The sequence below is a fragment of the Anser cygnoides genome, chromosome 1 (assembly GCF_040182565.1).
Source record: "Anser cygnoides isolate HZ-2024a breed goose chromosome 1, Taihu_goose_T2T_genome, whole genome shotgun sequence".
Lineage (NCBI taxonomy): Eukaryota > Metazoa > Chordata > Aves > Anseriformes > Anatidae > Anser > Anser cygnoides.
Window position 1 is genome coordinate 20,534,929 of NC_089873.1, and position 25,608 is coordinate 20,560,536.

The 25,608-nt window shown below is 36.9% G+C and overlaps 1 long non-coding RNA gene across 1 annotated transcript; it reads left to right on the forward strand.

Moving 5' to 3' along the window:
• The first annotated feature begins 9,386 nt into the window (after positions 1–9,386).
• On the forward strand, positions 9,387–25,015 carry LOC106040480 (uncharacterized). The gene is made up of 3 exons (XR_001209915.3): positions 9,387–10,299; positions 11,306–11,427; positions 24,214–25,015. It is a non-coding gene; the product is annotated as an uncharacterized lncRNA (long non-coding RNA).
• Positions 25,016–25,608: the final 593 nt, after the last annotated feature.

Here is a 25,608-nt window from a genome sequence, read left to right on the forward strand (position 1 = left end):
CTGTCCCGTTTCTCTTCATGCATGTTGTTTCTTCTGAGCTTCTGTGAAAACAAACAAACAAACAAACAACAACAAAAAACTTTTACTGTGTACTTGTAAGAAATAGATGGTTTAGTCAGAAACCAGATTATGAATGTTAAAATATGATAATGGCACCTGGTTATGGTAAATAACAGAACATTCAGTCAGTAGACAAAGAGTAAAGTATCAAAAATGTTCAAAGCTTCACTGAGTGAAAATGAAGACCTGGAAGAATAGCAGCAATAAGGGATATTTACAAGTGCACAGGAAATTTGAATGATTAAAATTTTTAGACAAAGCTGAGTACCCATCTTCTGGGACCTATAGCCCTTTTTGCATAATCTGCATTGTGAACCCAAACCAATGCTACTAGAAAGGATGACGTTTCAACTTTTCTGGACTATAACCCCATCAGACTCAAGTCTAGTTCTTGTCTCTTTTGCTCAGTCTCAAGCCTTCTTAAAGAGTGCAATCTATGGATTCAAAAATACTGTGGGCCAAAAAAAGGGCTAAGAGTGTATTATAAATACTTCTGTATTATAAATGTTAGTCTATTCCATTAGGTTGTTGTGTGGAAGTCAGTGCATGACCTGAGCATGTCTAATGGATCAGGTTTCTGTAGGGAGTTAGGGTAGATTTAGCTACCTTGCTCCTTTATCAGCTTACACTGATGCTTATGCGCTCAGCCAACACATCTCTAAGTGAAATGCCAGTCCTGAGGAACTTGGTGCGTTGAAAGAAAGGAACGATTTGATTTGATTTTGATTTTAAGCTTGGATGGGACTGGAGTGTCAGCAATCTGAGAACTACAGACCTGGTGTCAAGGACTTAGGGAGTGAAAATGAAATCTAGTTTGAGGGACAGGTAGCTGCTTCTTGGGCTTGGTGTAGCAGTTTGGATAAATGCCTGTTCATTTTTTTTTTTTTTAAAGGAAAAATCAATGTATTATTTTGTTCTATCCTGACCCCACTTATTACTTGAGCTGAGTAAATAATTCACAATATATATCTTCCCTGACAAACTGAGCTGCTTTTTCTGCTCTTGGACATGAATCTATTAAACCATCTGCCTGTAGCTATGAATAGATTGCAGTTTCCCCATGTTTATCTGTCTGCAAAAATGCAATTATTTTTTTTTTCTTGCCAATGTTATTATCTATAGACTGATTATGACCTGATCTCTGAACTGTATTTTCTGGTCACAGAAATTAACAGGGTTTTATATTTCAGTCACAGGTACAGAAAGCTCACGTGTTATTATCTGGTGTTGTTAAAACTTTTTTTTTCTTTTTCTTTCTTTTTCTTTTTTATATATAAATTGCCTGTTTTGATGGTTGCTTTTAAGATCTATTATGAAAAAGCTTAGATGTTTCAACTCTATTCAATATAATAAGAGCTGGGGGAAGATACAAAAACAGGTACAGAATAAAATAAAACTGAGAAAGGGTAGTTAATAGAACAAGCAGGTTTCTGAGTCATATCTGGACCTAAAGCTGACATGGAAATTTGAAGTCAAATGTGTTCAAAATACTGCAAATATTATTCTGAAATTAAGTTTTCTGCTGTTCTTTTTTGTTATAGCATTCAGTGACAGGCAGGAGTGGCAGGATACAAGTGGAAGAAACCATAACAGATATGAATATACTAAAAAAAAAAAAAAAAAAGAAAAGAAAAAAAAAAAGCTCACAAATGTTTTGGGAAGGATTTAGCTTTGTATTGGGATGCATTTTTCTGTAGTCACCCAGACTTTTTTATGCTTGATTAATCATTGCTAATTTGTGAACTGGCTAAGACAAGGGTTACTTCTCACTTGTAAGAATGTGAGTCATCTTGGTGGATCCAAGGCATGCCACTCTTTGTCTGCTGTAAAATTATACTTTTCTGTCTTTCTAGAAATTTGTTTAATTCAGCCCTACAGCTGGATGAACAACATAACACTGAGTGAATCAGAGTGAATCATTTGCTGTCATCCCTGTAAGCAAGGTTCTTGCAGTAACTCTGAAATCAGGTCTAGAACTAATGCCAAATTTAAAATATGGCCCCAACTAAGCTATTTTTTTGAGTAAATGTGAGAGGTCTGTAATTCTCTTATACATATATTTTTATCGTATGAAATCAAATCTGAGAAAAGATACAGAAGAGAACTGATACTGCACTGAGGTCACATGAGCTTCAAATATAAATAATAATATATTTGCTGATAATAACAACTGCATATTACAGACTGTTATACCGTTAGCATTCCTAATGATATATATTGATCACCTTTAGTTCACTAATTTCAATGGCAGTTTAAAGCATTTGGTGTAGCAGTAGGTAATAACCACATTACAGGGTAGAACTTACCGATGCGACAGCTTATATGAAGAAACTGTCAAGTTAACCATGACATCTTAGGTTATACATTGAATCATACTACATATTCAAGCTGAGTAAGCCCATCAAACCCTGTCTATCAAGAGGTGAATAAAGATAGTCGGAAAAACCTCTGAAAAATGAAAAAGATTTTGATTGAAATTTTAATAATGATTGTTTTCACTACTGAGATGTTTGAAAAATGTTTCCATTCTTTTCACTTTTTTTTCTTTCTTTTTTTTTTTTTTTTTTATTGTGAAACTTTGTTACTCATAAATAGCTAAAAGTTATAAGGTATTTTCTTAATAGCTGACCTAACAAAGTGTGCTCAGGAAGTATAGTATAAATGGTTTTGATTTATATGCCTTTGGGATTATGCCAGCACATTGTGAACACCTCTGAGCTGATGAAGGGGAGGTAATCAACCTGCAACCCTCTGATCTACAGCAAAATTGGGGAGAGCAGCTTGTTATCTTTCATCTACAGGATTTCTGGGTATATTCCTGATTCATTCTTGTGACAGTTACCTCATCATCCCATACGGTAGTACTATACCCATTTTCCTGTGTAGAAAAACACGGCATGGGGTCCAAAGAGTGGTACAGTCTAGACAGATTTACTACATGACTAATTTTGAAAAGCTGAGTTGTCTATATTCTTTGCTAATGTTCTGGTACAATTTTAATAGTCAGGTTAGCTAGTCTCAGTGCTTGTCATCTTTTTCCTATGTCCCTGTGGGGGATCTGACTCAAAATATGCTCTCACTTCTCACTTCATGATAGTGTTAATGTATGCACAGCCTCTGTTTTTATGCTTCTGATTTTTTTTACTGTCTTATATTAGTGTTTTATCAGTAAAGACTCCTGTCCTTGTATTGGCATAATGTTGGCCCAAAGCAGTGGAAAGTCTGTCCCAAAATGCATACATTCTAAGTATCAGTCATTTTTCAGTACTTGAGTCATTCCTGAATGAGGATCATAATACCTTCATCTTACATGGGGTGCCTTGGCTCTACAGAGATGACTCTGAGAATAGTAACTCATGCATTGACAGTCCCCATCTGCTTTAATAGGGATTTACAACACAGGTTTCATATACCAAGATCACAGAGTTATGTGTATGTTTAATAAGATCATTGTATTTCATTATAAATCTATGTACTCATTTCCTACTTGGTATCGAGTCAAGGACAGCCTTTACTTGCCTTGAATCTTGTGATGAGATCCAATGCTGTAGCAACTTAGATGTGATTAAAAAAGCACCAAATAGTAGGTGTAGTTAAGGAGTCAGTTACCAAACATTGGTTTAAAAGACTGAAGCTGAGACAAACCACTTCTGGAAAAGTAAACTGAATAATAAAGTGAGAAAAGCTTCATAGGGAGACAAAAGTTGTATAGTCAATAAGGGAATTTAAGTTTAGAGGAACACAAAGACGCAGGTAGGTTTTCTATAACTGCCTAATTCAGGCTCTCTACAGTAGGAACAGAGTAAATTTGGGCCTGAATGGCTGGAAGTTCCCTGTATACTTTTATTTAGTCTGAGATCTTAGTGAGAGGAAACATCCAAATGGGCCATAGAGAAGGGAGTTGAGTTGACAGTGGTGATCTATAAACTGCCTTGCTAACTGTGCTTGAGTTTGTCTCATTCATTGAGCTGAGAAGCTTGATTGACTGTTCATAAGACAGTTTAGCACCTAAGCTTCCCTGCTTGGAAATTTAATAGCTGGCATCTGTCAACAAAGAAATTCTCCATTCTATGCTCACCTAAAAGTGTACCATAAATGTGGTGACTTATAACTGTGTAGTAAGTGACACGTTTTCTCAAGAAGGATCTAGTCATTTTTCAGCCTTTAACAAACATAGCACCCTAATGTGTATCTCCCCCACTTTTTATTTTTTTATTTTTTATTTTTTTTTCCACAGAAGGTTGAAGGCTTATATGTACACAGATGATAAAATAGTCTAATTCTGCCATGGTATCAAGTCACACATCCAGAAAAATAAGCTAAATGAATACAGGCTGTATTTTTTTTTTTTATGATGTATTAATATACAGACCCTGACCCCCTTTGGAGAGGAAAAGTGCAGTGATGAGAAATTTGAACGTGGAGAAATTGGTATATCATTACTTAGAGAAGTAGACACCAGTCATAGTTAACAGTTCATAAGAATTAAAGGATTAATAAATTTTACATATTTGTTAAGAGTAGGATGAACTAAATATCTGGCATAAAAGGTCACAGTCCTAGAAGAATAGCCTGTTTATTGACATTTAATACAATCATTTTAGAAGGTAAAAAAAAAAAAAAATTTACTCTAACTTAACACGACATTCTTGATGGGAGCATGTTCAGGAGAACTTAGTGTTATGCTGTAGAAGGCCACTCAGCACTGGAATGGAAAGCCCTGAGTTGTCAGTGGAACCATTGCTGTTTGATACAGGACTTACCAATGCAGAGAACAAGAATCCAAGTCTCCTCCCTCCTTCAACCATCCAAGTATGCAAATTTAAGAAAATTACATTAAATTATTCTAACTGAAAGGTAGGGAGAACTCCATGTGATTAACATATGAAGATGTCCCATTAGGTACTCTGTTGGATTTAGACCCCAATAATCCATGTATAAAAGAGCAGTGGGGACAGAAACATATGCCAGGCATACCTATAAACAGATAAACAGCTTACAAACCTTTTGCCAGATGCATCAGTTAGGGTTGGTTGTGTAAAAGTTTATTCTAATTTTGCAAAACCAGTGCCTTGAGAAATGGACCTTATATTCATGTAAGGAGGTTCCTGTACATGTGAACAGATAAAAGAACCATTCTTCATCATGCTAGAATGTAGAAAAGCATTATTAGAAATGCTCCCATAACCTTTGGGAAGCGAGGAAAATGATAAACAAATCAAATGAGATAGCTGTATCAAAGAGCTTTTCTTTGAGCTTCTAGTTGAAATGAAAAGGATGTCTTTAAAGAGCTTGTGCCAAGGGGCTCTTTCACAATAACTACTTCTATATGAACAGCACCTTTCAGTGAAATGTATTTAGCTAATTGGGTGGAAAAAAATTATAATCAATATTGTGAACAAGGTTAGGTCAATGGTAGGAACTCAAAGAATTATCCTCAAAGCTTCCTAATCCCTTTGTCTTGAGAAGTTGTCAATATGAGCATCACAGTAAAGAAATTTTGGCAATATAATCTTCAGCTGAAACTAGGTAAGATATCCTTTTCATGTTTAATGGGATCAAAACTTCACAAGGTTAAGGATGAGTTACTTGAACAGCATTTTTTCAAAATTTCAATTGTAATAGAAAATACCTGAGAAACCTACGAGGTAAGGTTGGGATTATTTTGTATGTCTAAATGAGGTAATTATTTTCTGTTTTAGCACTGAAATCACAAACAACTATTTTGATTTTTCAAAGTTGTACTTATATATACATTTTTTTCAGTTTATATTTTATACATGTTTGCTTAAGCAAACCTGCAATACTCATTTAATTAAGCTTTCATCAGGTTTAATTTTCTCTTTTCTGGAAGTTCTATGGTCACTATCTGGATGACATAAATAGGGACTTCAAAGAAGTGTTGAAAAGGGGAAATCCCTGTGATGTAGAAAGAAGTGTTGAGGTTTATCACAGCACCTCATGTTTGAATACCAGTGTCCTGGCAAGCATTTAGCACATAGTTCTAGTGGACTTTAATTAGTCCATATATAATTTATTTGTTTACATAACTTCCTTGAAAGAGGTACTTCCTGAATTGGGAACCAAGGAACAACTGAATGAGACAGAAAACAAATAAACAGTTATTAAGAAACAACCTCCCTCTTTCTTGGCAGAAATAAACTGCCAAAATACTGCATTAATCAGTGAGGAAGAAGAATAAAGCAAGATGAAAAATATTTTTTTTTCTCCCACATATTCTGCTGATAATTCAAAGCCCACCACAGATGTAATTCTAATCTGTCTCATGTTGTGGGTGAAAAGACTCATGCAAATACCCCACTTCTTAAATCTATACTCCTGTTTCAGCTTCTCGATGGATTATGAACAGAGGAATTAGAAGAGTTTGGGGAAGAGTGCACAAAGGATCCACTTTGAGGATATCTTAGAGATGTTAATAGGTATCATCTTCTACCTCATGCAAAGGATGCAAACCTATGGAATTTTATTAAAGAAGTTAAAATATTTTCTTCATATAGAAGTGAGTCTTAGAAGTATTGTGAGATAGAGTAATAAAGTGAAAATGTCTTTTCATCATTTACTTAGGTTTAGATCAGTTACAAGCTTGCATTTTTATGGAGTTCTGTCATAAGAGATCACATCCTGATTGAAATCTAAGAAAGGAAAGCCCAGTTATTAGAAGATCCAAAATTAATCTCTAACAAAGAAAGTAGTTCACCAAAGTCTAGTCTGTTCATTGGTTTATTTTCAACTTAGGATTCAAAAGAAATAGCAGTTCTGTGGTTAAGCAATGATTGAAGAGGTTAGTAATAGATCAAAGCAAAGGATAGGAGAGAGATGGGTGAACATCTGGGAGGGAAAATGGATAACATTTTCTTTGGTCTGCTCTGAGAAAAAAATGAGAATGTGAGGGAGAGAAGGGGGAGGAAAAATAAGATCAGACTTCTAATGAGAAATACTTTTGTTCAGAATGAACAGTGAAAATTTCCAGACAAAAACTTGAAAGATGCTACTGCCATACATTAATCCTTCAAAAAACTTTCTGTAACTAATTCCTAATTTGAAACCTGTTACTTTGTTTCAAAATACATTACACAATTAAAATGCTCTGAAATTGTAAGTCAGTTTTATTCTTGCTCCTTAGAGTTCTGCTGTGTTGCACTATATTACAAAGGGATTTTTTTTTTCTTCTATTTTTTTTTTTTTATTTTTTTTTCTTCATTCTGAGTTATTTTCCTCTGGAAATGAAAGATTCTTCTGTATTAACCTTATAACATTCTTATGCCTTATGGATATATATTTCCCCTTTTTCCTTAACAATTAAAAATATTTTTACTCTTATTTTCAACATTTTAAACTTGTTTCCTCAGTAAAGGAAGTCAGCAGGCAAAATGTTCCTTTAGTTTGGCATATAAATGGATCTAAAGTCATATATTCTATCACTAAAAGAAAAGTCAAACTAAATTTCTTAAAACAGTGAAGTTTAATTTCAATAAACAAATAATTACTATATGTATCCCAAGTCTTTCAAAACGTCTTTGATTTGGGGATTAAATATATATTTGTAGTACAGTAAACACCTCTGGAAATATTAGTCTTCATCTAATTCCATCTTTTTGATTCTGCTAGTGGACTTTTATTTACATCCCCCCATTCTTTCTGTTGACAGTGCTCCTGACCTGCACATGGAAATTATGGCAACTTTCTTTAAAAGAAATTTGTCATCTCTGCTGGGTCTGCCAATAATACTGTTTGTGATGTTATGGGTGGAAAATACTAAGTGTCTCCAACTCTTTACCTGTATCACAGATCAAAAAAAGGCTGAAGGGCAAATTACATGTGTGACTCCCAAAATGTGAATTGAAGTATTGTATGTCAGCAGGATACAGTCTCCTTATTAAGGGAAAATCTGTGGGTGGAAGAGGGAATATGCTGTAGATGCACAATTAGAAAAAAAACCATGTTCATCCCTGTGGTCCAGAGGAATCTCAGAGGCCAGTTGGTGGTGGTAATGGATAAGATGCCCACCATTTTTTTTGGTGGGAATATTGGATTTAGGCATTTTTAGGGAATGAGGTACTTAATTTTAGGATGAGAGGTCTAATCATTGCGCAAATGAATAAAGGAAAGTTCCTCCTTTGGATCTGGTTATATAAAAAGAATTATCTTCTATTGCATTTCATACAGAGACCAATTCCATGGTTATGACTTTGGTCTTGGGAGATAATCGCTCAGTCCGAGAATATGCCCCCAGGGTTGGCAACAGTTGAGCAATGGGTTTTGAAGGTCACAGTTTTGGCCTTTGGCAGAATTTAAGTACTAATTTGTGGGATTTGGAAGCTTTCCCAAAATCAGAAGCTGTGGTGTAGCAGAGAATGAAATCCAGTTGTCTTGTGTCGCAACCCATAAACACTGAGCTCCGGAAAAGAATATGAAATAATTTGGATGATAAATCACTGTCTCAATGTAATAAAAAAGGTTTTCTTAGGTATTTAAAGAATTAGTCAAAAAGTTTTTGTTTGTTCTTTTTTTTTTTTTTTCATACTGATAAGGTAGATGATATTTTGACTCTAAATATTTTAAACGATTGAGGAAACTACTGTGAAGGGGAAGGTTACTACAGTCTCTGTGAGAGGCCTATCAATGCACTTTCATGCTTATAATTTAAAATTACATTTTGCAATGGAGCAGATGAGGGAAATTAGTTCAGAAGAACAATTTCTTAAAGCCAGATGTGGCAAAGAGTGATGAGAGTAACTGTGTTTTTAGAATTCTATTCTCCACCACTTTACTAAGATCACAAAAAGTAAAGATTCATTAAGTTTGATAACATGGAAAAATACACTGAAGGGATGTTTGCAAAAAAAGTTTCCTCAGCAAAAAGAAAGAGCTATAGCAGGTGGTTTCACTGACTTAGATACCCGAAGCCCTCATTCAAGTGCATTGTTACTGCAGAACAAACACAAAACCTACTGTGCCTTGCTATTTAGCCATGACATTCATTGTGGTTAAAATGAGTATTTCAGACATTACTTCAAAAATATTTGTTGGGAAAGGAACACAAGCCTTAAAAATACATGCAAATGTAAATGTAGAGCTGGGGGGCTGCAGTAGCTACCTTTCTTTTGACTTCAGGCTCAGATTCCTTTTCTTAGTAAATCAGTCTACATTTAAATTAATGTCAGTAAGAGAAAAGACCCTTCTGTTGACTTCAGTAAGGCAAAAGATAGATTGTTAGATTTTTAATAACAGGCAGTTCTTCAGCAAGGCAGTTATACATGTGTGGACTGGGGCCGTACTACTGTAAATTCTTTTCTAGAATACATTTTATTATCTGTGAGGCTGTATAATCAGGCAGCTTGTCAGTCTTTTGAAAGGAGAGAATAATTGCATCTTCAGAAGTCACATAGTGGAGACGTTACACTTTGATTAAGAACAAACACACTTTTTTTTTTTTTTCCAGTGAAGGATCTTCAAATGTGAAAATGTTCAACTAACTTTGAAACATATTTCACAATTAAAGAAAATTTGAGGAAAATAAATATTCAAGCAACAACAAATTTGAAGTGTGCTTGGTACTGAATGAGGGAGTGAGACTACAGCAGTGTTTAACAAAGTCCAGTCTGAAAACAGCTAGAGGAACAAGAGATTATTATACCTCTTTTTTCCTGTTACTTCTGTATAAAGGTTAGCTCTGTCATTTTATATTTCTCAAACAAATTCATCATTCTGATAAGCAATGGAAAAGATGTTTCTAACACTAACTGGCTGGAATTTCAGTTTATCTACAAGAATAAAGGGTTAAGAAAATCTTCTCTCCCCTTAAAGTGCTAAGAGCCAAGAGTTTTCACTGCTTTCATTTGTAAGAAGAGCCTGATTGAAAATACTTCTGTTTCACTTTTAAAACTTCCTGGCTTTTCATTCGCAAATCACACGTTTGTCTTCCCCCGGAAAAGCTTTGCTTTTGTTTTTGTGACCTACATTTGTAAGGCTCCTAATTAGCAGGCAGCACTGGGATCTGCTGTCCCTCAATGGCTCTGATGCTTTGGGATCCTAAGCTAAACAGAAAACCTGTTGCTGAAATCCAAATGAAAATAGCTACTGGCTGCCACATTTACATGAACCAAGAAACACAAAAATTCATCATAACTCCAGATTTTCCCATATATTGCATTTGTGTCCTAGTCTGGTAGTTATTGAAGTTAATTTGAGAAGGAAAAAGCATAGAGGTGAGGTGAGGTAAGTTTTGGTAAGTTTTCATTGTCCTTACTATAAAAACGTACCAGCATTATATTTGTCAAAACATTCTTTCCTTCATTAGTGTTTACAATTGCTTCCTCAATTTTCTTTTTTTTTTTCTTAAAATAAATAAAATATTTCCTTAGCCTCTGTAGATAAGCTGCTCATTATGTTTACCTTTGTGTTCAAATGATCATTTTAGCTTATGAGAAAGTGGCACAACATCCTACTTAAATAGCATTAGACCACACAAGAACTAAGTCCTCTCTGTTCTAGTTGTCAAAGTAAATAGCAATTTGGCTGGAGCTGGAATGCAGCATTTGACTCTACTTTTTGTGTTAAAAAACGTTATGTACTGTGGTGAATTGATATGAACTGCTGTGTTCAAGTACATCAAACAACCAACTACTCCCATCACAGGATCTTGTTACTTGCTGGATGACATTTTTACACTCCTGCTATGCCTATCCTGAATAGTGCCATGTTAGTAGCTAGCCAACCTAATGCTTTGTTCAACCCAAAAAGTAATGTCATTACCATTAGAACAAACAAAATTTCATATTCTTGGGATTTGCCTTCTGCTTGACTGCACACTCTGAGTTTATTGTGCTTAAAGACACTCTTTTTCTCTTTGAAATTTGCTTGTGCCCATTAGAAACTTACTTATGATGAAGCTTTTTCCTAAATCTCACCACCTACAACATTTCTTAAAATTTTTAGGAACTTTAGGTCATGGCCATCACTCCTCAGAAATCAAGCTAAAGTGAAATTAGGTAATGTGTACAAAAGCTTTTGGGAGACACAGATTGTGACTGAGTGACTGTTTTTAATTTAGGAATTTAGGTTGGAAGGACTTATACCTAGAAATACATAAACTGTATCCCTCATTGTATCCATTGTCTGTACAATGTGAACCAGTTACTTCAGGCTAGAACCAGAGGAGCAGGAGGCAGGCTTGGAGACACCTAAGTAACCTCCCACATAAGAGATGCTTTTTCTGTTCCAGGACTAGCTAATAGTGGGACAGAAGTATTGTCCTAGTGGCAAGACTAGCTTGTTTCCAGAAACCATTTTCCTCGGAGTTTTTCCACCCTAACCATACTCCATCGTCTGTCACGAGAGGGGAAGGTATGTGCTGTACATCATGTAGTCATTCTGCAAATATGCAGTCATGCTTGAATTTTCTGGGAAACTGTAGGAGTCATTGCATATGTGCTTTAAAAACAACTTTTTGCAACTACTAGACTCATTGCACATATAGAAAACTACTAATTCCTGTCTCCCTTGCAAAAGTAGTCATTCTGTAACTGAACAGCAAATCTGGTATACCTAAGGGTTGTGGGACATATTGCAGAGGGTCAGAAAAAAAGAAGTTGCTGCATACAACCCTCTCCTGAGACTGAACAAAGAGGGCTGCTTGCAGCCTGGATGCATGTACATTTGCAGTGACTCATCCAGTCAAAAGGGTTGCACAGTGGAGACTGAAGGGAATTGATGCTCATGCTGAGCAGTCGCTAAAGTGCCAAGAGAGATTTGGCCTGGATATCAGTCCCAGGAGCAGAATCAGGAAATGTTCGTCTTTTATTCAGTAGACAAGATGGTTTCAAGAAGGGAAAATGAAGTTTCACCTTTATTTAAACAGATATTTGTCTTTGACAAAGTGGTAAAATTTCACCAGGAAAAAATTAAGTCTGTTCTCTCAAAAGGCAGTTTTCTTACTCAGATAGACAGATTAATATGTGAATATAAGTCTCCCATTCTGTCCTGGTTTCTGACTCTGGGGCTGTTGGCTATAATAGGATGGTTAGAAGAATATTGCCTTCTCCTGCCTTGCATTCTTCAGTGCATTAGATGTTCTCCCCTTCACATACGAAAAGCATCCCCTAGCTTGGCTATGGTTGAATTACCTGCTCAGAGCTTTCAGACTTTAGACTTTTTGGTGCCCACTTTCTGGCAGAAACACAGGGCACGCTTATAAATCACAGTGGGGTTAAAGGTTTCCAAACTGACGTGTCTGCCTAGTGCAGCACAGTGCCAGGCAGAAATATGAAACCGAATCTCAGACCAACAGAGTAGCATTATGGTGGCACTGCATTCGTTCTAGTGCACGATTCTAGAAGGAAAGGCTGATTTGACTGGCTCCGACCCAGCAAAGCTAAAGCAAGTAAACTGCTTCAGCTTTTTTAAAAGACGCAGTCACCACCAGCTTAGGACTTTTTGTGCCATATTTGATTTACATAGACATACGCTTATAAGTAGTTTTATAGTCACTAAGGGCTCTTGGACTTTGCCGATATTCTTCACAAGGCACTTTGCCAATGCCAGAAAGCTTTTTTAGCAAATGCTGGCTGCTGAGAGTTCTTCCTCTCAAAGCTTGCCTGTTCTGTTGGCTCCTGGGATCATCTGTACAATGCACATCTAGGTAGGATTTTGTCTCTATGTCCATTGAGCATCTAAGCTCTCACTGCACTCAAAGGAGATCTTGTCAGTGGAGTATAGAGAAATATTCAGCTCACAAGTGAACAGAGTTTGCTTCAGGTGAGCTGATTTTGTTCTCAAGGTAGGTTATTTAATATGTCAGTCCTCAAGTTTCCTCCTTTCCCTTGTGCCATTCTGTACTCTGGAAGCCAAAGTCACATGTGTCACAGGAGCAGTCTAGATCTGCAGTTACAAGAATTTGCTCTGCACAGGAATGATGCTTTGATGTTAGCTGTTAGCCCTTAAATTGTCCTTTACCCTGAAGTTACCTTTCATTCAACCCACATTAAGGCAAGAACAAGCAATATTTATCTGTGAAATCTTAAACAACAGTTACAAAGGTTTAAAAAACCTGAAGTATGGCAGAAATAAAATGATCCTTACTGATTTTTTCTTTCTGTGTGTCCAGCAGATGGGTTGTGGATGATCCAATTACTAGATCACTTATTAGGGTCTTTTGTACAGGAATGTTAGCTTGTATTTTCCATCTTTTCCTGAGTCACCTAGAGATTTAAGTCAAATCCTCTCTTTCTGTCTCCCCTGAAACATTATTGGTCCTTTATTATAGAAGACAAGTATAAGCCTTTTTTTTTTTTTTTTTCCTCCTTTTTTTCTACTGTCTATTGACAATCACCACCTCCCACCTCTTTAGAAATCATAATGTCTCAGTGGAAAGCCTAACATCCCAGTACCTCCTCCCATAAAAACCAGGGGGGTTGAAGCTCTTTACTTCCTTCTTCACTTCCCTTCCATGTGAACATCAAGCAATTCTCATGGGGCTTTTCCAAACCCTGAATGTTATTTTGATAGCCACACAAAATCTAATGTATAAATGCAGTTCTTGGCATGAAGTCCAGCAGTGATTCTTGACTGAGATTAGTGAGGACAGGAAACAGCCACTCTGGAGTAATAGCAGACTTGGCATGGCTCAATTCCCACCTTACACTCCATAAATGCCACGACAACTTCTTAGGTGTTCACTGCAGAGTTTGAGACTTGGAGGCCTCTAAATGTCTCCCAAAGGAGGCGGCCATTCATCTGTGCTGCCTGCCATTTCAGTAGTGGAAATGGGTGCCCATGCTCATTTGACAAGTTCTGCTCTTTTGTATTAGAGTGAATTATATTGGGAGAGAGGAAGTATGAGTGCTGCAGAAGTGCACACATTGCCTACTTCGTAAACATAAAGGCCTCTCCCATTTTTATTCTTTGTTCCACACAATTATTTGCCATGCAGTAAAAAAGTGCACATTTCACCTCTAAAAATACAGTAGTTCTTTTCCTATCATCGAGACACTAGCAGACATATATGTTTGCACTCTTGACTGAAATGTTAACTGCAATAACAAGTGACCAAGGGGAGTGAAATTATTTAAAAGACTCTTGAACTCAGCAATTTTCTGCTGAGTTGGAACTTGCAGCTTGCTTTCTCTTGTTCCGCATAAGATCCTGAGTGAGGAGATAGTCTTTGTATGCAATCGGACTCAGACGCTCCCTTTCCTAAATCAGCTTCTGGGAACAATCAAACTCAGCAAATGCTCCCGTTTCCTTCTGCCCCCTGCTCACAGCATCTCCCTGGCAGTGAATGGACACTCTTATACAGTAATGACTGCATAATCAGAGAAAAATATCTCTATTTTCTTTGCTTTTATTTAAGTAAAAACATTTTTCAAGCAAGTGGAGACAAGTCTATTTCCCACTTGCTAACAGAGATCTTATTGATAACTGTTACTCAAGAAGTTTTCCATAAACCTTGCCACACAGAGACCTTAACTACAGGACAAGCAAGATATGTAAGGCTGATAATAGTATTGGGAAGCCTACAATAGCTACCAAAACATATATGGTATTAAACCTATTGAGCATTTTTTTCTTTTTTTTTTTTTTTCTTCTTTGAACTGAAATAATCCTGAGATGATCAGAAAATCTAACATTAAAACCAGCAAGTACCTCATACATAAAGCAGTGAATAAAGCGCATGTAAAACTATCCTGACAGCAGTAGCAAATGTATTGTTTTTAAATAGATACTTAGTATAAGTACCTGATGCCAGTCTGAGGCAGCAAAAGCAGTCTTTAAGTACTTTATCTGGTAGTTTTATTTTACTGTTGTATGACTCAAAACACACAGAAATAGATCTCTGACTTTGAATGTACTATTTTGCTTATATATATATGTTTGCTGATTATTTTATCATCAAGATTCTTCATCAACCTTTAAATTATAAAGCGCTTGCAGATTTCTTACACTGAAACTTCAGGTTGAAGGAATAGCGAATACCACTTACACTATGATTAATGGAAAGTGGTTTTGGTAAGAGTGATGTGACAGCACTGTTGCTAAGTCTTTCAGTGTCATTTTGAATCTCATCCTTGTTTAGCTGAGGCATAACATACCTTCTTGAGACATTTTACTGCACAAAGATCCCTACTTCCTTTTTATTTTAAAATTTAATTTCTATCACTACTGCTTTGGCATAGAGTTTCTTGAAGATTTATAAAGCAAAGTTCTAAGTTCAGTGAAGTTTCTGGGAGACAGAAAGACTGGGAAGGTATTGCCTAATGGGGCATAGCACAAAGGGCAGGAAAGAGAGAACAAGCAGAGGTTATGAAGTTTTCTGATTTATCTTATTAGGTCCCACTGTATGGTCTCCACACCTGTAAGCTCAAAACTTGACAGCTAATGGTAATATGTATATTCATGTAGTGCTTTTCTTAATTCGTGTCAAATGATGAACTATGTATTAAGTAGGCTAGGCTTATGAACCTGGGTGCTTTACAGTCCAGATTAACTCATCAATGTTTCATCCAAAATGGATATTTTTGCACAATTAGATTTGAATATTAAAGTAAAAATAACATTTAGGTGTTTTGTTGTTGTTGTTGTTGTCGTTGGTTGCTTGCTTTAATTATGCAGCTTTTTCTAAGACTGAAATTTATTTTTGAAACTTAAATGGAATTGTCCCCTATGGTTTATGTCTATCTTAACATTTAAGGAGACCTTACCTATGGAATTATTGTTTTGCTTTGTTTTGTCACTTTGCTATTTTTACTAATATAAAATTACTATTCAGACGAAGTAGTGTGACCAGAAGGAAAACAAACAAACAAAAAAGGCAGATTTGTCCTTTGCCTCCTCTTGAATATGTATTTCCTTACCAGAAACCTAACAGTGACAGTAGTACTGTTCAGTATGTGAAACCAAAGGTTGTCAACACATTGACGTACAGGAGATCTGGGTGTGCCAGAATAATGAAATGTATCTAGGCACCATCACTAAACCACTGAAGAGCATCTATTGTGTGATTTGGAGTGACTGCGTGCTGGTGACAGGGCAGGTGTCTCTCCATTCTGTGAGCCCTGCAACAGGAACTGGACTGAAATGGATTTATGGTAACACTCAGTTCAATTGTGTGTGATGCCTTTTAAGCATGGTAAGGCAAAGGCTGAGACTTGGCACCCTGGAATACCTCTGTGAAAGGGTTGTGTCACTTAACATGTCCAAAAGACTAGGCTTTAATGTAAATGTCTTCCTTCCATTGTTAAAGTTGTCACGAATTCGTATATACCCTACAAATAAGTTTTTCCAAGATGTCTCAATCACCGTGTTTTCAAACTGTCATATCAGTTCTTTTCTATAAACAGATTTTATTACTTAACATTGTGTATGGGACCAGATGCTCATCTTCAGTAAGACAGTGTTACTTCTTCAGGTTAGAAGATCTGATCTGATCTGATCTGATTGATCTGATTGACACCAGCTGTGAATATGATCCGTAGTTTGCTTTGCAGCTGCCTTGAGAAAGTCATCTGGGTTTTGGTCTCCTGATGTATTGTCTTTGTTTCTGCTGTGTTTTGGCTTTGTAAGAGGATGAGAAGGTTTGACCTACCTAACAAAGAAAGCTTTGATTGGGGCCTGGCTAATAGAATCCAAAATTAATGTTCCCAGCAATGATACTTTGTTGCCTGAATCTTTTACTTTTTCAGATCGTAGAAAGTTAAATATAACCTGGATGTGGCTGTTCTAAAGAACTACATGTCAGCATTTGATTAACTACATTTTCTGCTTGGTTTTCTGTGGAAAATGACTAAAGCTATCACTGCCTCTGAATGTGTGTGCCCAACCCAGTTTAGCAAAGGAAAAACATTTAGAAATAATTGGCATTTCAAAAGTTTTGTTCAAATACTCATTTGAGTAAAGGCGATAGGTCCTCAAAGTGTTTGGAGTGATCACAGAGTATTTCAGGCTGGATGGGACCTCATGAAGTCAAGTGGTCTAGACACAGGTCTAACCAAATCAACTTGTCCTTTTGAGCCTTGAACACATTCAAAAGTGTAGGCACCATAACCCTTTTGGATGTTCTGGTCCTGTATTTGACAACCCTAATAGTTAGAAAAAAGTCCTCATGTGCAATTGAAATTTCCAGTCCTCCAAATTGCGTACTTTTTCTCTTGTCCTACAGCTGTGTTCCTCCAAGAAGAGTCTGGCTCCATTTTCTTTGTATCATGTGGCCACATATTTGTGTAATTGCAGTGTAAATTCACATTTCTTCTCATACAAAATTTAGTGTTATACTGAGTAGGACTGGTTGATAAATGTAATAATTTACAAATAGTGTCTTTGATAGAAATATGTTTGGTTAACAGACAGTTTTAAAAGTTTTACAGTAGAAGAGCCAATATATTCTTCAGATTTTTGTTTGTGCATCCAGAAATTTTAACAAATTTTAACATAAATGCAAAAACATATCTGTAGAATATTTGCTACTTATTTTTTTTCTAAGAAGCTCATAATAAGAAAATATTTTAAGACTAAACTGAAAAATACCAATCGTATCACAAATGAGAGATGATTGAAATAATTCATTTGTAATCAAATGTGTGACAGCTAACTTTTACTTATTAATTGCTGTCAACTTAGAAGGACTTCACAATTGATTTTTGAACAGACGCATTAAAAATAAATAAATTAAATACTGTTCACTACAAATTCTGTTCCCGTTATTTCTGGTGCAATTGTTAGTGGCTTTCTAAAAGTGTGGCAGGCATTACCTTCTTATTAACAAACCTTTCAGATTAACATTTATCCTTGTCCTGGTGGTTTTTAGATCAGAATGAGAAGCTCCAAAGGACGTGGTCATTGAGCCTGAATGGTTAAATAACAATGAAAAGATGAAGTAATTTGTAGACTTGGACAGCTGTGGTAAATCATTTGGAAAAAAATAGACTTATTTTTACTAAGATAAATTCCAAGATACTTCATGGATCTTGACTGAGTCCTCTTTGATCTGTAGTTGCATAATACATAAGAATTTGGACCAGGTATTTTGAACTCACACTTAACAGAATGCACAAAAATGGGTTAATAAATAATTTTCCTGCTAAATAGAATTGATTTTCTTGTGGAAGCTGTCCTATCAATAATGCAATATATTTTACAAGAGTTAAGAAAAGGTGGGACAGGAAAGGGAAGTGGTTCTTCACTCCCAATAAAAGCATCATTAGCACAAACAACCCAGCAGGCTTTAATTTTCTATATTATGTTATGTTATATTATATTGATTATATTATATTAATTATATTATTATTGCTGAAATACAACTGAATAGGTGTGGTTCAAGTAAGCTCTCAAATATACAATCTTCATGTAAGAGCAAGGAGAGGCAAAGGCTTTTACCAGTAGTTCATGAGAAAATTCTCTATTTAGTTTTACGTTTCTATTTTATTGATGTTTGCAACAGGAACTAACAAATGTCTGTATTGGATATCTTTCATGTTGTGCTCGAGTACTGGAAACCCATTCTCATTCATATGATACTGAGATATGATATAGAGATACTTAAATAATTGCCTTTACAAAATAACAGCTGCCATTTTTACTGTGATATTTTGCTTTCACTGTTAATTCTTTGTTTTATCTACTATTGGCATTCTAGTTATTTGGCTGTGAATTTTTCTGAAGTTGTACAGGAAATTGTGTTCAGACTCTCATAGTGGAATCTGACATAGTAACAGTTCAGCAGCCTATGCAAATTCTGCTTTGTCCATAAGTCAATATAGTAGGTAATACAGTCAATAGTACAAGTATGCTGAATTCCATAAGTGCAATACGAGGAACTGTATTTACAAGCTGGTGTGTAATTTAGACAATTATTGCCACATGCTGTCATGATTAGATGATCCTCTATCGCACTCAAAATAAGGCTTCACAATAGCTATATTTCTCTGCTTTTGATTAGCCAAACAAAAGGCGATGAATGAACAGCTCATGTTTTACTTCAGACCTTATCAAGATTTAGCCTGCCAAAGCTCATTCTGCATTGACTTGACTTCCAGTCAGCAGCCCTACTAAACAGAATGCAAATCGATAATCTCTGAGCTCTCTTTATCATGTTGCTAAGATTGTCTGTGAGAATGAAAAGCTCATAAAACATGTCGTAATAAAAGGTCTGGAAACTGAAGCCTTCCCACCCTCAGTATTCATTTTACCTCTTTACTTCTATACCTTGCAAAGAGCATAATCACTAAGAGCTCTGCAGGAGCCTTTTCAATCCCTGTGCTGCCTTTTAACATCAGAATCGGGAAGGAGTGCAGAGACAAACCTGAAAATAACCCAACCAGTTTTCTGTAAAATGTTAATGCTGATTTTGAGTGGAAAGTGGAGTTTAATTTATATTTCACAGAGATAAAGGATAGTAACTAATTCTTTGACAGATCCTGCTCCTGTCCACGTAAATGGCAATTTATCAAAGTCATGACTGTATGCTATTTAAAGACCAGCCAAGCAAGGAGCTGGAGGCCTTTGAAACTGCACAGAGGAGAAACAAATAAAGAACCTGGTTAACATTTTACATTCTGTAAAAGGACTGGTTTGAATTATAATTTCCTTCTGCAAGTCAGTTCAAAATAAAGAACTGGGGACTGAGGGCATAGAGCAGCAAGCTGAAGATGAAGATATATCTCCCTAGGCCTGAAGATTAGTAGTTTTGGAAAATTCTAGAAGATGAGTTTCCTTCCATGGAAAACATGTCCTATTGTTAATTTTGGAGGTGATATGGATTTACACTGCTCTAAACCAGTCTGGTTTGAAGGCCTAATCTGGTTAATTGTAATATTATAGTGCTTATCACCACAATGGATTTTCTGAGAAACAAGGAGCCTAGAGAGTAGGTTCCCAGATCACATGCCTCATCAACTCAAGCAAACACATTATTCAGTGTCTTTCATAAACTGCATTGTGAATGCAACAAGTCTTTTGTCTTCAGAATGTCTTTGGAAAATGGTTAAAGAATCTCACTTCTCTGACAATTAGAGATCTTTCAGTTGCAAGTATAGAATTTGATGAATTATTGTTAGTTCTTAAACAAGCATGTTTTAGTATTTTTGACTCACTTAATAAATCTGGTAAATTTATAGAAAGGGATTGTGACAGTTCATCTTTGTTTTTTAAGATTAAAAACCCAGACTCCTTGGGCTGCTCTCACAAGAAAAGCTTTCCACTCATATGATAATGGAAGGGACCATTCTCAATACATCTTTCATTTTGAATTTACTTTTTCTGTCTAGTGAGACTGGTATGTAGCACTCCACCAAAGCTGGACAGGAGGCCAGATAATGTCAACAGTTCCTCTGAACTGTGTTGCAAATGCCTCAGCTTAGTGACCCTGATGTCATTTGTTTTTCATGGCTGCACAGTGCAACCAGCTCTGATCAGTTGATATACCCAGGTGTATTTTTTCAGCATTCATTTCTATAAACTCTTGGATCATAGCAGAAATTCCAGGTGAAACTGGTGAAAGTCCAAACTGATGTCAACCATAGTTTTAAATGGCCCTCCATAAATACCTGCCTGCAAGATCTTATAAGAACAACTTTTCCTAACTTAAGCATTTCAGTAAAGTGCCTAAAGTCAAGTGGGATGAATCTAGGCGTAAATGTAAAATCTTCTGATATAAAAAAATAATGGATTTTGCATTTTATAATTATCACCACTAAAGGTTTTACAGAGGTGTGAACTTACAGCAATTCTTGATGTTTAAATACATTTTCAATAATCAAATCAACAGAGCATCAGGGGGTTGTTTGAGATGAAATAGATGTATGTGATTTTATATAAATGTGTTGGAGTCATCAGAGGAAATCTTCTCCCCCTTGCTGTCAAGGGGAATGCTGACCTTGGCTGTGTCAGATCACTTTTCAGCATCATCCTAGTGTGCTGCCTTCTTGCTGCTTCTGTCACACTGAAATGAACTAACATAACAAGGAAAGAGAGGAGTGTGCAAAGACATATTTGAAGCATTTTTTCCCCAAAACATTTCAAGGGGAATTGGAGAGAATGGTGAGATACTATGCTTACTTAAAGACAAAGGGCCTGAAGTGAAACTGGAAGGTACTGAATTTATCCTCTGGAATGCCTTTGGAGTTGCATGTACACTTTCAAGAACAAAAAGACAGATAGTTTAGAGAAAAGAGCTCTAAATGTTACTGGTCACTGATGAAGACAGTTTTCTACTTCAGATTTTAAAGCTATTGTCATACTTGGCAGTGTTCAATAACTCTAATTTGGCCATTAAATTTCTGTCACCTTTGCCCTTTCCTAATGATTGTGACAAAATGCTGTCTGCAATCAGCAAGACTCAATCGTTGTGGGAATAATTTGAATAAATAATCAAGCCTGCAGCTCATCCATCACCTTGACTGATTTCTCTATTCCCTGTTCACCTCTTCATGACATTTGGCAGGTCACTTGATATAAAATATGCAAGCGGTGAACTGAAATAGCCCAAGTCTGCTGAAATATGCTGACTGAACCTGTCATCTTAAAGAAGCTATGCACCTTTGAATGGCAAGCACATATAGTTTCTGTAGGCTTTTTTTCTTGTCATGTTTACATTTCTAGGATGGTATTTGTCCCCATTACATTCATAGAGCTTTCACATATGAAAGATGAGGGTTGTCTGTTAAATCTCTCTTGGTTTGGTAGTTTCCAAATAGATAAGAAGAAAGGAAGAGTGAGCAGGAAGAAAGGCAGTAATAGGGAACTCAAAGAACTGAAGAAAGCAAATTGAAGAATATAAGGTGGGGCCTGAAACTGATGAAAAGAAAAAAAGAAAGAAAAAAAAAAGCCATGTAGAGTTGTCTTCTGTTTTAATAATATCAGCATAGCTGTATTTAATAGGGTTAAATAGGCCTAACATTATTTTACATTAAGGGTACATCCAGGTGAGATCACCTGAGTATTTCTATGGCTATCCACTTGCCTCTCTGCTAGACTAATAGCCCTGGCTTTGTCCTGGACAGACACCAAAACACACCAAGTCCGCTGCAGCCGCTGCTCTGGAACTCAGCCTGGAGTACAGGCACAAAACTAAATTACAGTCAGTGCTGGTGTGGTGATTTTACTTGGCTAAAGCCAAGCTCCACCACAACGACTCTCTCACTCCCCCCTCCTCAAAGGGAAAGGGAGAGAAAATACGATGCAAAGGGCTCAAGGTTTGAGATAAGGAAGGGGAGACTGATCAACAATTATTGTGATGGGCAAAACAGACTCGGCGTAAGGAGATAATAAAATTTATTGACTATTACTAACAAGCTAGAAAAGTGAGAAACAAAGGAAAGAAACCAAAAATGCCTTCCCCCCATCCACCCTCTTCCACCTTCTCCCCCCTGACCTGAGTGGCACAAGGGAATGGGGGTTGTGGTCAGTCTATAGCACTTCACCATTCCCTCATAGTCACTCTCTGACCCTGCTCCACGTGGGGTCCCTCCCATGGGATGCCGTCCCGCCCAAACTGATCCTGTGTGGGCTTCCCACAGGCAGCAGATCTTCAAGAACTGCTCCAAATGTGGGTCCATACCACGGGGTCCATCTATCAGGAGCAAACTGCTCCAACATGGGTCCTCCATGGGAGGCAGCTCCCCCCAGACCCCCTGCTCCTGCGTGGGCTCCTCTCCACGGGCTGCAGCTCCGGCCCGGGCCTGCTCCTGCGGGCTCTCCATGGGCCGCAGCCTCCTCCAGGCCACATTCAACTGTTCCACCGGGGGCTCCTCCACGGGCTGCAGCGTGGAGATCTGCTCCGTGTGGGACCCATGGGCTGCAGGGGGACAGCCTGCTCCACCAGGGGCCTCTCCACAGGCCGCAGGGGAACTGCTGCTGTGTGCCTGGGGCACCTCCTGCCCTCCTTCTGCACTGACCTTGGGGTCTGCAGGGCTGGTTCTCACTCCTCACTCTCCCAGCTGCTGTTGCACAGCAGGTTTTTTATTATTATTTATTTTTCCTTTCTTAAATATGCTCTTACAGAGGCAAACAACATCGCTTATTGGCTCAGCTCTGGCCAGCAGCGGGTCCCTTATCTAACATGGTGCAGATTCTGGATTCTTCTCACAGAAGCCACCTTTATTGCCTTCCACTACCAAAACCTTGCCACTTTCAAATGATGATGCTGAGATGTGGGCATATGTTCATTTCTGCCAGCTGTGCTATGGGAAGAGGCTCATCTAGATGAAAAGCAGGATAACCAGTGGGAATAGCAGAGCTCACCTGGAGGCTCCTGATGATCAGTGTCTCAATACAGGCAAAGTGACCTGAAGTTCTCTAAGAACTATATGTAAACTGTTTTTTGTTTGTTTGTTTGTTTGTTTGTTTGTTTTCCCCACTCCTTACTTAGAGGGTTCTGCTGTCCCTTCCTCTCTTCATGGTCTTCATTTTCCTGTGCTTGTATGTTTGTACGTGTCTGTGTTTCTTACATTCCTGTGAAAGAGAAATTGAGTCAGGATGCATTTGTATTTCAGGAAGCTCAGCATCAGATCACTTTATGAGATCATCCTTTTTCTACTAACTTCTCTAGGGAAACCTACATAATTAGGGCGACATTTACCCTACTGTAAAAATAGGAATGATTCTCTGTCTGCACAGGAACTACAGAACATAGCTATCTGTTATCACCTGTGAAGCAGGTTAATTATTATTTATTTATTTATTTATTTATTTATTTATTTATTTATAGTAAAGCCCAGAACTGATCCTATTTGCTGACTTCTGCCTTTCCTGTGTTGGTAGGCTCTGCTCTGTGGTACATGCATTATAAGCCAAATAATTTAAACAAAAGAATTTCAGAATAACCTCACTAGAGGAGGAGTGCTTGGAAAGTCCTTTTCAGTGGTCATTTCAGTTATCAGCACAGACTCAGCTATGCCGTTAAAAATAATATTCAGGGAGTTGCATTTCTAGTCACAGTTAGAGTGGTTACGCAAGTCTTTCTCAGCAGTGGGGCTGCCTTATGCAGCTGCTCACTCCTGTTCTTTTGGTACCATATACATTTTGAATATACAAACAATGGACAGGATATGAAAGGTTTTCCAGCTGAATAAAAATAAATATATATATATATATATGCTGTACACTATATATATATACTTTCCCACCTCCTTTCTTTTCCAGGACACTTTCAGCTCAGCCAACTACATCCAGTATGTCCTGTGGCTGCACAGTCTTTTTCATATGAATGAAGAAGGAAAAATTTCTTACACCAGATGAAGAAGTACCATCTCTAAAGAAGTAACACAGGTTGACGTGTGCGATGAGCCACCCCAACAAATTTTGTATTATTATGTCTATTGTTGCCAGGAGCCATGGCAGATGGTTAAACTGCTTCATCTATGTCTCGATTATAGTGCAATATAGGCATGCACAATGTCTTAAGCTGTTTTTTTGGTCAATAAAGAAAAAATATATTCCACTTTTGAATTATTTGACTTTTACCATGTTGGATAACAAATTTGTACAAATTTTCACTATATTAAAAAGATGCATAAAACAGGAAAATTATTTAATAATTTTATACAAAGAGACCTCAGTATAACACGATTTAAAGTAAATATGCTTTTCATCTTCAAAGTTTCATTCTCCGGGTATTTCATGATAAATTGTAGAAAAAAAATAAATAAACAAATAAAAAAATAAATCTACTTCTTCTGGGAAGATGTGTTCATAAAAACAAGCTAATAACCTAGTAAGGTATAATATATATCATGAAACAACTGATACTCACAGGTGGAAATCTTCATAAAAATGACATGCACTTTTGTTTGACAAATATTTTATTGCATGTCTCACAGCTATTAAATAATTCCCAGTTTAATTTTCGTTGTGTCCTATACAGTCAATAGTAAAGATTCTATTCCCTAGGTCTCATATTTTCATCTATACTCACAAAGCAAACTTCACCTATACTCACATAGAAAACATTTTTTCTGTTGTTTCTTTTTCCATTTTATATGCAGAACCTAGTAACTTTTTACCCTGAGGCTCAGTTCTTAGGATATATGGAGACAAACATTCAAGTAATCAGAAACATAGTGTGCATATCCCACCCTCTCTTATAGGCCAAATAACTGAAATGCTAGAGAATATGTAAGCTAATAGTGATACAGCTAAGAGCGCACTTTTTATCTCTTTCCACATGCCCAAAGTGAGTTCCCTAGATTAATTCTGGGCCTTACCAACATCATCCAGAATTGTATTGTTTCCCTTTAAAGGTACTAAAATCATAAAGACTTACCTGAACATGTCATAGGTAGATTAATCAGATATCAGAATGGGATATCAGGGGACCTGCAATGAGACTGAGAAAAAATTTACTGGGAGACTTGCAAAGGCTATAAGCTTTATCATCAATACCATTTGGCGTTGCACTCCTTTTGAGACACTCCTTTGCTACTTGATAGGGGAGTACTCCTTATAGCTGATGATTTAATGTTTTGTGAGTTTGTGTCAGATAACAGACAATCTTGTTGATGTCTCTCTGGTGTGCTCTGGTGGGGCACCCACACCTTC